Source organism: Parasteatoda tepidariorum, chromosome 7 (assembly GCF_982258835.1).
Source record: "Parasteatoda tepidariorum strain Cologne lab strain chromosome 7, Ptep-v5.0, whole genome shotgun sequence".
In the NCBI taxonomy this organism is placed as follows: Eukaryota; Metazoa; Arthropoda; class Arachnida; order Araneae; family Theridiidae; genus Parasteatoda; species Parasteatoda tepidariorum.
In genome coordinates, this window is record NC_141761.1 from 106,223,998 (window position 1) to 106,236,095 (window position 12,098).

General features: G+C 29.8%; 1 protein-coding gene across 1 annotated transcript in view; it reads right to left on the bottom strand.

Moving 5' to 3' along the window:
• The window catches only part of LOC107450263 (uncharacterized), a 152,718-nt gene extending 140,620 nt beyond the window's left edge, over positions 1–12,098 (bottom strand). Inside the window, 1 exon segment of the mRNA XM_043040829.3 lies at positions 11,736–12,098. The gene's annotated coding sequence lies outside the window, so the exon portion shown is untranslated.

The following is a 12,098-nucleotide window of genomic DNA, read 5'->3' on the forward strand; positions in this document are numbered from 1 at the left end:
GTAATATAACTGTTAAGTTTATATTACAGATAACTATGAGTTGTTAATTATTATCAATCTTAAATATTGATTTTAATTCTTTTATGTCTCAATTTAAGCAGGTTTTTTAGATTAAGTAAAACTAAAGTGGTTGTCAATAATTGTCTGGCCTCATTTTTTTTAAAAAATCCTTTAATGCTTTTTTTTATTACTTATATGCAAGGGAGCAGAGTATGTTCAATCGTGCGACCGATTTTTTGATTGAAGTTCAGGAAACCCCATGGTTGTTTCTTTTTTTTTTATAGCTATATAACCGTCGTTGAAAAGCCGACCCAATTTCGGGTATACGACTACTAATGTTCAGCTCCGTAGCCCTGTAATTTCGAACCAATTCAGAGGACAAGGAAGCTCCTGGGTCAGTACCCCCAGAGGTATGATTTGTTATGGGAGCATGGAGGACTTTGTCACTCTACAGATTTAACGTGCTTCAGTCACCATTTACTACACGGGGAATCTTCGTGCGGTGGGATCGAACCCACAACCTCTTGGACATGGGCCCAGTGCCCTACCTACCAGGCTATCCCGGCCCCCTATGTTTGTTTCGGAAAATTCCTGCAAATATTTTCATTGTTAAAAAATATGTCACTTAGTAAAAAAAAAAATTCATTAACCTCGCATTCATTTTCCACGCCACGAAGATTGACTTAAAATCCACCGACGTTAAAGTGAGTTCTCGATGTTAAATGCCGTATAAAGAGTAATGCCTCCTTTGTTAAATGCCTTATAGAGTAAATATGAATTTTTACAGATTTTTCTTTTTTACGTTCTTCTAGTTTTCAAGAATTTTACTCTTGAAAATGTCAAGTTTTTGAAAAATCACCCATCGATGTTTTTCGATACAAGATAAAAGCATAAGAAGAAAACAACATTTTTACCTCTTTTTAAAATAAACGTATACATAACCAAAATGAATTATGTAACACGTCTTGTTACTCCCATCTCCTTGCTGTCACAATTTTGACAACCTTCATCACCAAGAGTAACGTCATTTGTAGACGGCCCCAAAATAAAATATAATACATCAGAAATTAAATAATCAAGAGTGTCTATAATTCAAGGAAAACTTTTCACTTTCTTTATCTGCTGTAAAGCATTCAAACATGAGTCTTTTTAAAACTCAATGTCACACGCAAATGAAAGCCTGGAAGGGAAAGGGGAAAAAAACCATTGAAATGGCTCCAGAGCTATTAGCCTAACACAGTTGAATGAGTGGATTACAAGATCGGATTTAACGACGCAGTTTTTATTGAATAACTGACTTATGTTAAAAAGTATGGACAGCGACACAGGATGACAGGAGAATTAAAACATTTGTTTACTAGTCATTACTAGGACTGGGTGATGTAAGACATTTCATAACGTGATATATCGTCTGTTAGACATAGCTATATTGCGATGTATCGCGATATAAGATATGTTCGAAAATTACCAATCAGAAATCTTTAAATCAATCAGAAATAAATAAAAGGAATAAATCTATAACAAAATTTTAATTCGAAAAAAAATGCTTCTATAACATCAATAGCATTGCTTAATTTTTTTCAATTAACATAATAAAGTTGGATTGACTTAATACCGAAGTATTATTTAAATTTTTTTTAAAAATTAAAAATGACTTAAGATTTATAAGTTTAAAAATAATAATAAAATTATAACAAATTATTATAATTACGCTCATTAAAAATAAAAATGATAAAAAACGAATGTTAAAAAAAAAAACTTGAAGAAACGTTCACTTGAGTAAAACGTGCTTTTGAAACATCGTTAGATCTTTTATTTATTTGTTTAAAATAATTAATAAAGTTGTATTGACTAATGGTCAAATTCTATATTTAATATATTTAAGTTTTGTTTTATTTATTTACTATTATTGCCTTATTTTTTCAAAATAAAATCGACTAAAGATTTATTGGTTTAAAAATAATGCTGACTACCTAGCAAATTATTAAACGAACTCATATTGAAAGAGTTTTAAGAAAAATTACTACAAAAAAATACCACATTTAATACCACTATTGTTAAATTATTAAAAAACGTCAAAACATTAACTTTTTATTTAATTAAAAAATTTAAAATTTAGTCGTTTTAAATAATAGTCGATTTTTTTTTAAGTAAAAAACTCAAACATCACTTTAATTTTCACAAAAATAAAAACAAATTGAATAAATGTAAATATTTTAATTCTTTTTTTTTCAAATTAAAAACGACTGAAGATTCATTGGTTTAAAAATAATAAAACTCCATCAAATTATTATACTTACGTGCATTAAATAATTCTTTTAAAGAAAAAAGTTGACTTTTTATAACAAAGTATAAATTACTAATATACAAAAAACACCCCTATTAAATTCAAATTTGGAATCCTCGCCAAAAAAATAAAATAATTAAAAAAATATCATATTTCGCATACTTTAACTTTCTCCACCTATGAAAAAATAAGCTCTTCCCTAACTTTCTCTCCAGAGCTAACTTCTCGTGGTTGAATAAATATTTCGGGGAAAGCATGTCGTCCATGGATAATTGCAAGACGAAGTTCGACCACAAATGTCGAACAATATGTGTTGAACAAAAAAAAGTAGATTAAAACATAATAATTTTTTTTCCTAAGAATTATAAAAATATTTAAAATTATAATCCATATTATTAATAATAAATAGTATGATTATAATTATAATAAATAATAATAGAATTAATAAGCTACATTTTCTTTTTGTGCTATGTTGTGTGCAGAACACAAAAAAAATTTGAAGGTTAAAATGTAATGATTTTTTTCCTAAAAAAACACGCTCAGAAAATCCATGATCATAATTAGAGTCAGAACAGCAGAGATGGTCAGTTCCTTCAGTTACATTGGAAAAAAACCACTCCAAAAGAAATGTTTCTTCCAGCGCAAGTGGAAGAAATAGAAGAAACTTTAAAAAAAAAAAATTCTACAGTTCATAATAACAATCTATTTTAAATAACACTATTAATTTCAAAGCTATTTAATGCATCATTTTCAAACAAGTCAAAACTAAAAAGCAACCAACGGAAAAGATACTTTTTTTAAAAGAATAATATAATTGTTATTTTTTTAGTATTATATAAAAAAAGGAATATAATAAAAGCTAAACTAATGCTTCTAAATTAATAAATGTAAATATTACTTCAAATCTCATATTGAATTTGCAATTACAAGTAGCACATTAACTTTTATAAACATATGTTGTTAAAAATACGAAATCTGAAACTTAATATAAATAAAATGATTTTCACGAGTCTGACTCGTGATCGAAATTTTAGCCCAAACGTGAATATTACGAGTCAGGCTCGTTGCTTAATTTCATGTCAAACGTGAATATCACGAGTCTGGCTAGAAATCGACATTTCGGGTCAAACATGAATATCACGAGCCGTACTCGTGGTCTTAATCTCGAGCTAAACAAGAACGTCTGAATGGACTTGTATCTCTTCTTCCTATAAATAGGTATTTTTATATATAGTCTTCTAATCTCTTGTCCTCTAATCCTCCGTCTGTCTCTCTTGTCTTAAGCTCTTTTCGCGACATTCGGGCGCATAAGTTAGGCACGGCTTGTTCCGAATTTCAGAGTAGGACAAGGGGGGATAATTTGAAAATATTTTTTTTTTTAAAGAAAAGGTCATAGGGAAAATTTTTTAGTTGTCTGGTACTGTATTAAGTGTGATTAGTTTAAATTTTGGTGATTCTTATAATACTTATTGTTTAATTTTAGTTTCTTTCACATTGTTTAATTTGTTTGTTTTTTCACTTTTTTCCACTCTTCAGGAAGAAATAAGTTTCTTCAGGACAAAATGCCAAGTCTATAATTTACACTTCAAACTCGTGCATAAGCATAGATCTAAAACAATTTCTTGAGTGTTTAAAAAAAGAAAGTTATTAATAATAATAATAATTACTGTTACAAAAAACAAAAAAGGAATATATGTGGTCGTCATAGCAGCTGTAAAATGGCTCTAAACATAATAGCTTCTTTCAATTTTTCTGAAACATTTAATTACTCTAATATCGATGAAAGGTCCAGCTGGATATATTACTTAAAAACATGCTCACTTAGTTCAATTTCATTGAACATAAATTACAACGATAAAGATAAATTATTGAGATTTACAATATATACGCATACATTGAGCAATTCCACAGAAAAAGAACAATTAGAAATAATAATTTTACAAAAAAACTTTTTTTAAGAATATGATTAAAATTATTTTTATATTCACATTTAGAACTAAAACATTTCAGGCATGTATGTTTATAAAATATTTGTTGTCAAATAGTAGATATACAAACACGCGGGACAAAACTGATATATCGCCTAATCATACATTTTAGATTTTATTTGCAGGGGTCTGTCCAGACATTTTGTGAAAGGTCCGTTTTTCGTGAAATTGTGAAAAAATTACTCACATTCTTTCAACCAGGGTCCGCTTTTATGAATTTGTGCAAATAGGGTCTGTTATTGCAAAAAAAACTTTTTCAAGGAGTTTTTAAATTGTAAAGACATACAAGATTATGCTCAACACTGTAAAATTATAATTAAAAAAATAAAATTTTAAAAAATAAACAACAATTGCTGCTTCTAAATTAGAGATGGAACATACAAATATTTGGTTTTTAGCCTATACTGCTGAACGCAGAATATTAATTTCGGACGAATAATGGAAGATTCCTCTGCCGAAGACAGAACTCAACTCGTTTACATTCATCTTGCTTGTTTTCTGCCCTGGAAAGGGTTTATTCGATTAACAAAATAATAATGAAGATAAACAAACCGTTTTTAAGTTAAAATATTTTGTGAAGGGTCCGTTTTTAAATTAAAATATTTTGTTAAGGATCCGTTTTTATGAAAAGATATTTTGAGAAAGGTCCGTTAACGGACCCAAATTTCTTCTAAACAGACCCCTGATTTGGACTCAGAATCTCATAGATCTAAGAATAAAAACTTTAATATTTGCTTTAACTGGTTTTGAAAAAGTTGCACAATACGTTTTACAAAACAATGCAATACCAAGAATGTTTTTATCTTTGGTACATTAAAAATCAAATATTTTATATTTCCTAATGTGACTATTAAAGACGATTTCACTACCAATTAATTCTATAATTTCCTTTCTTACTTACAACAAAAGGTCGGATGGTCGTGTTGGAATACCATTGAAGCTGATGAACAAAATGAAAACAAAACGTTACCTACTTAAACGTTAATTACATACTTAACACAAAATATGAGATAGTTTTTCAGCTTAAATCGTACACGAGTGTCTATTAAGCCAGTTTCCGCTTCATTAAAGAAAAAAAAAACATTTATACGGAAATAATTTAAGAGAAAAGCCGGAAACTGTTTAAATATTTAGGTTTAGGTAGGGTCCGGTTCAATAATGAGTATATGAAGTTTGCCCTCCCCCATGTCTATGGTGCCCCATGTTTATGGTGATTTTTAACAGCCAGCAAAGGTTTACTGGGGTGGAAGGGTCAACACTAAAAGAAATTTAAACGCAGTAAAACCCAGATTGTCTAACGCTCGATTATACGGCACTTCGGTTATCCGACAGGCGTTAAAAAAACATTCCGACACATTTTTATTTTTTATTTTATCATTATTACAGCTTTTGTAGTGTCCCTTTTTTGACGTCTCCTAGACGTTAACATGAGACCACATTGAGACATTTAGTTGTGCAGTATCCTCACCATGTGACGAAGATGTGACCGATTCACGTCTCAACACGGTCATGGTGGGTCGAAACCAATTTTGCGCAAATATGTGACATATTCAAGTTTCAACTGGATCACCATGTGACAAAGATGTGGCGTATTCAAGTCTCAACAATCACTATGGGACGAAACTTACATCTCAATAGGGTCACCGTGTGACTTAGCTGAGACGTGAATATGTCACGTTTTTGTCGCTTGGTGACGTCTCTTCTATAGTTTTATGTCTCAATGTGGTCACATGTGGACATCTGAATGACGTCAAAATGTGACATCCCCAAAGGTGGACATAATAATCTTCAAAAATCGTTCGCATCGACGTCCCAGAGGTTGCACGCGACTTCAGAAATGAGTTTCCGTGACTGTCGTATTTTTGTTGCAATATGGTAACGGTGCTATTTGAGTAAAAGGAGAACCACGGTGCAATTAAAACGATCCAAGAATTCATTATTATTAAATCGTATTATTGCCCTCCCTTTTGTATAGTTTTTTTTAACGTATTTTTAAGTCTGTTCAGAAACACTGGTCTCATGAGGCTTACCTCCTTTTACGAGTTTTCCAGAGTTGGAACAGAGCTCCCTGAATTATTCAGTGAAGCACTCCCGCAACAAACCGTTGTGGACAAGAGGGGCCATGGAGGTTGAGGCACCACAGTTTTGGGACCAACAGCATAATTTTGGTTATGTGGGCGCCACTGAGCACACTGCAGTCTTTACTTCCCAGAAAAGCTGGTACCTACCAATATGTGGGTGGGTGGGCTTCAAGCCACTATTTGGGATCGAACCCCAGTTTTTCACAACGACAGTTCAGCGCCGTAACCACTTAGCCATTGCGGCTAAAAATTGTTCAGTATTATGCCCTGTTTTAAGCTACTGCTTCAATACAGAAAAATTATTAGCCAAAAATTTTTATCTGGTTCTTATCTGGAATTTTTATCTGGTTTTTATCTAGAAGTCTTGATCATGCCTCATAATTTTTTTAGAAATTATTTCCGGCACTTTTAAATTTGTAAATAAGTAAAAAAGTGCTTTTTTTACTTTAATTTTTGTGCTTTTCGGGTTGTAAAATTAAGTTATTTGGTTTTAAAATGTACCCCGCTAAAAATTATTTTAAAAATATACCCTTTAAAAATATTCACTCTATAGGGGAGAAGGGGGTACAGTGGGTCAGGAGGTACAGTGGGTCAGTGAAGATATTTTTACTTCAGTAAATTGTTTTCAGATGAAAAAATTTTATAAAATAGACACGAAACAACTCTACTCTGTGGAAAAAGGTAAACAGCTCAATTTGATTGTGGAGGGAAGAAAGAGCCATTTTATTTTCTGATCCTCTGCAGGAAATTTGAAGTAAGTAAGACTTTTTGTTATTACACTTTAAATTTGTCAATTAAATATGAGTTATGTGGTATGTTTATATAGTCTAACTGATCTCCTTTTGTATGATATTTTATTTAAATGAATATTTTAAAGAGCAAGAGTTTGAGGTGAAATATACTAAAATGGTACATGTGGGGCACACTGGGTCACTTGAAATGGGGTACAGTGGGTCACCGACCCACTGTACCCCCATTTATATATTCATTGTCCTTCTTTTAATCTTTTACACTTTAATGTTTAAATTACCTTGATTTAATTTGCATACCAGTTTATTAAATAAAAGAATTTATACATACATCGGTGATACATTTATTAAAATAAACTATTGAAATTCATTTTGTTGACGCTAGTCTGAGGAAATGCAAAAACCTATTAGCTATCTTAAGTATAGTCAACTAAATTAGTATAAATATTTACACTTAAGTAAGAAATAAACCAGGCAATTGTTATTTATCCTGTCTTTGTTTTTCTGTCTCCAGTTCACAATGGTAAGAAACAGAGAACGGAAAACCAACATTGGCAAGGTAAACTATATTTATATTAGTCATGAAACATTTTATTAAATTTTCGAAGTCGTCTCTACAAAATAAAACACTTTTAATCATGGACAACCACTACAGCCATGTAAGTATTGAAGTCATAGATTTGGCAAAAGACAATGGTGTAATTTTGTTGACCCTGCCTGCCCACTGTAGCCACAAGCTACAACCGCTTGACAAAACAGTTTTCGGCCCATTTAAAAAATATTATAATGATGCTTGTCGAGCCTGGTTGTTAAATAACCCCGGAAATCGCATTACTATCCATGAAATCGCAGGTCTTGTTGGGAAGTCATATCCCCTTGCATTCTCTACAAGTAATATCCTGTCTGGTTTTTCATCGACAGGAATTTTTCCTTTTGATAAAAATATCTATAAAGATGAAGATTTTACTGCCTCTAATGTTACAGATGTTCCAATGGAAAATGTCACAGTTGAAGATCAACCTCGTATTTTTCAAGAAGGTACTTCTCTAGCTACATTAGTCCAGCCTAATGTAGAGGCCTCTCTGGAAAATCTTGCAATTCCAGGTTCATCGAGGGCATTTGATAATTTGTCGGATGTAGAACATTCATTGGAAAACATTCCAGCACAAAGTGTGTTACAGGAAAAAGGGAATAAGTCTTCCACAGAATCTTCAGTTCAAGAAACTTTTGCAGGACAAGAAATGACACCAGAGATAGTAAAGCCTTTTCCTAAGGCTGATCCAAAAAAGAAAAAATTAACAAAGCGACAACCTACAAAATCAGAAGTTCTTACAGATACACCAGTGAAAAACAGAATCGAAAATGCAACAATTGAAAAATTAAAAAAGAGAAAAAGACTTAATGATAAGAAGCTAGGGAGAAATAAACAAACAAAAATTTACAAGCAATTACAATACAGCTCAACTGAAGAGGAGGAAGAGTGGAAAGAATCTTCAAACGAATCTGACTTTGAGGATTTGGAACTTGAAGAAGTAGAAGATTTTAATATTGACATTGGAGATTTTGTATTAGTAACAGTTCATGGCAAAAAAAAATACAGTTTTAAACACTATGTTGCTGAAGTTGTAGGCAAGAAAGAACATGAATTTGAAGTTCACTACATGAAAAGAATTCAGCCAGGTTATGCCTTTATCGTTGATGAGGCAGACATTTATACAGCAGACAGTAAAGATATAGTGAGAAAGTTGCCCAAACCAAATGTATTTCAAGGAACTAAGAGAACAATGACAAAACTGACTTTTGCTGTAGATTTCCTGTCATATAATGTTCATTAGTTATTATAAATTAAGTTTTTGATTTAATGTCTTAAAAATAACTATACAACCAAAAGTTTTGTAAACTAAATAGCACTTAAAATAAAGTATGTCTAATTAAAACCTTTTTCTTTAATTTTTTTATGCAATGTAGTGCATGTGTATATTAGAGCAAGAAAATATACTTTTCATTTATAAACTTTGATCTACTTTACTGTCTAACTTAATACTAAATATTGTCAGGCAATAAAATAAGTTTAAAAACTCAATATTGAATGAAATAAAATTATTTATTGTATTTTTCGTTAGTTGACCCAGTGTACCCCATTTGTTGACCCACTGTACCCCTTTATGGGGCACAGTGGGTCAACAAGTAGTACTCTAGAAAAATGTCTTTATTGTAAAAAAACATTTTGCTAAATTGTAATAAATTTAATTAGGAGAGCTAATAGATTAGAAAGCATAATGCATAAGTTTGATATTCTTTTCTAAGAATATTTTTAGAATTATATTTAAATATCTTAAAATTGACCCACTGTTTAACTAAAAATATTTTCCAGTTTTAAAGTTTTGAATATAATATTTAAAATATTTTAAAAGGTCAGATTGGGACCCTCTAAAGGGATTAGGGCGACATCCCTGTCTTTTTTTTAGAACTGTTGTACTATTACAATGCAACACTTTGTTGTGTCTTAATGTTGTATTTTATTAAAAAAGAAAGGTTTTGCTCATGAAATCGAAAAATTTATAGTGTTGTTTTCTCTGAAGATTGTGTTTAATGATTATTAAAGGGAACAAAAATTATATTTTATTTAAAAATATAATTATTTTAGTTGCGAATTTTATTACATTATGAAACAAATATATTATTCGATTAAGTAACAAATATATATATTCGTTTGATTATCTTAAGAGAACTGTACAATAGAAAATAACATCTATTTGAGAAAATAACAATTCAAAATGCTCTCGTTTTTTTTCCCTTGAGTAACACCAAGTTTAGTCTTAATCGTAATAATGAAAAGGCAAAATAATAAATTTCCAAAAAATGAAGAAATTACTATTATTGTACAATTATTAATAACCCTAGAAACGCCGCAATTTATCCAAAAATGCTAATATAATGTAGTTCAGTAAGATAACCAATTCAAGAAAACTATTATAAAAATTAAGAATTTTCAAATTTCAGTTATGGGAAAACTGCAGACATCTTCCATCAAAAAAAAAAGAGAAAAGGCAAAATACTAAATTTCCAAAAGATGAAGAAATTACTGTAACTGTAAAATTATTAATAACCTTAGAAACGTCGCAATTTATTCAGAAATGCTAATTCAATGAAGGTCAAAAAGAATTCAAGAAAACGATTATAAAAAATAAGAATTTTCAAAAGCTTTTTTTCAAATTTTAAACCTTCCTTTTGCGATTAAGTCACATAGATCTAAGTGCTCTGCTGGTCAACTGCAATAGTTTGTCATCCATCCTTCTAAAAGCTACGCAAAAATTTTTTGAAGTGTTGCGCACTTAAATTGTGAAATACAATCCCAAAAATTTATAACAATAACATTAAGAGTGCAATGTTATTCATAATTTTAAAAATTTTATAAAATTTAAGAACAAAATTTTTTTTCTTGACTGATAAAGTACTCGCTGAGAATATGTTGTATTTTTAGATTTATTCCTTGCAAAAATTTTGCCGATTATTAAGATTGTGAACATTTAATCTACCGATTTTAAAGTTAGAAAATAAACTAATAAATAAATTTACTAAGTATAAAATATTTGTCACATAAAATTTATCCCAATAGTTTGATAAGTTAAAAGTATTACTTATTCTCTTATAGTAATTTTTAAATTTCAACATTAGTTCATCAAATTTTGAAGGCAAGACTGAATTGTATCAGCATAACTTATTTCATTTATACCATTCCAGTTAAAATTTGAATAAAAAACTTCAAGGTAATTCTAGACCTTATTTTAAAAATATACATATATTTACTATAAAATGGCTTTTAAAAAAATTCAAACTTGTTTTTGTTGTAAAAAGTTCTGCGCACAGTTGTCTAACAAACGCAGCTCTAACAAGATAAGGAACTTTCTAAGCAAACAGAAAAAAATTTTAGTACCTAATTTTCCAACATTTTTCGTAGAATATGTTTTTTGTAGAATGTAGAGTGTATAGAAACTTAATAAATCAAAAAAATAAAGAAAACAATCTTTAAAAAAAAAAGGACAAAGTTACAACTTCCAGATACAGCATCATACATTGTGAAATAAAATAAAATGAGAAAGTAAAATTTATAGGCGAATATTATCTTAGTAATTGATTAAATTTATGATAAAAATCGAGAAATTCCAATAAAACAAATGCAGGCTATTAAGCAAAAAGTACATTTTTTTAAAATCTTAAACTGCTCTTACTTAAGAAAAGAATTAACATTTGAGACGTATTCAAAACTAGTTTTTCCATGCATAAAATATAATTTCGATCCATAAAAGTGAAGTGAAAAAAAAAAAATTAAATATATTACTGAACATTTTTTCAAATAACAAAATATAATTTATTATAACTTAACAGTTACATGAAGAAAAAAATCTTCCATACCGAAAAAATTTCATCAAAATGTATAACAAATATTATCCACAACTTAACTAACATCAAAACATTCGATTCCTAAAAATATATTTAATGCACTTTATAAATCTATTTCTAAAGTACGGGGAATTTCGTACTTTATTTACTCAATATAAAAGCACAAAAAGTCTATATATGTTTAAAAAAAATAATAAAAAGAGAAAAGAAAAACACGTGTACTCACGATAACTGTTTACTGAGGATTTTTGCTCATTATCAAATCGGATTCTCCAGATTCTGATAATTTGGACTTTTATACAATAATGGAGATTATTTCTCTGATTTTGAAGAATTCCAACACACTAATCTACACAATATTCATTTACTTTGAACGCAAGCATAGTACTTATTTGCATCCTTTACACAAAGATAATAGAATCGTAACAAACAATTTCCAAACAAATCAATCACTTTTAAAATGAAACGCATTACATCCCGCTTACAGCATAGCTGTAAACTAACTGTTAGAAATGCGTAACTGCTGAAGATGATTTCCCTTTCGGAGCGGTGGTCATAGCAACCACTCTGATGCAACGCTTGGCGGCGT